Source organism: Mastomys coucha, unplaced genomic scaffold, assembly GCF_008632895.1.
Source record: "Mastomys coucha isolate ucsf_1 unplaced genomic scaffold, UCSF_Mcou_1 pScaffold5, whole genome shotgun sequence".
Taxonomy (NCBI): Eukaryota; Metazoa; Chordata; class Mammalia; order Rodentia; family Muridae; genus Mastomys; species Mastomys coucha.
In genome coordinates, this window is record NW_022196911.1 from 4,112,347 (window position 1) to 4,113,109 (window position 763).

Below are 763 nucleotides of genomic sequence, written 5' to 3' on the forward strand. Positions count from 1 at the left end.
GATTAAAGGCATGCGCCACCACTGCCTGGCTAGCATGTTTATTTCAAAAAAAAGTGTCTGCTTTTCTGCACATTTCCATATCTAGAGATGAATAGTCCTGAATTTGAAGTCACACCCACAGGTGAAACACAGCCTGAAGGTCAAGGCCTTGCTACTAAATGGAGCTTTGTACATAGTCATTATGATTTTTTGGCTGCCTGGACATCAAGTAAACATAACACTAAAACTGTCCTGGAGATCCCATCCTGCTACTAAAAATTTTTCTGTACATCATTTTCAAAAATTAAAACTTTTTCAGATCATAAGGCAGAATTTAGTTATTTTGTGCTTCTGTGAATGTCTAGCATTTTAAACATAGAATAACATTGTTTTGGACACTGGAATAATATGATTTATTTTCACCTGTAAAAATGTCTTTATTGTACTTGAATACCTTTGCATTTCTCCATTTGTGCCATTTACAAGTGGAAATAAATTTTATCATACCATGAAAAAAAAAAATAAAGGCAAGAGCTCTCTCCTGCATGGCTCCAGTTGTGTCACACAGCAGCTGTGTCTTCCGAGAACCGAGAACCTCCATTTGTAAACAATTTTGGGTCAAAAATATGCAAGTTGCTTTGTTTTCTGATCTTCTTTGAGTATCTAAAACAAAGTAACGAAAAATTGACTGTGTGAAGTGAAAAGAAGTGATCAGTGAAAGTGTTGCAAACCTGTAGAAACTAGTCAATGGGGAGCAGTAAATCCTGAGGTTAATTGAAACCAC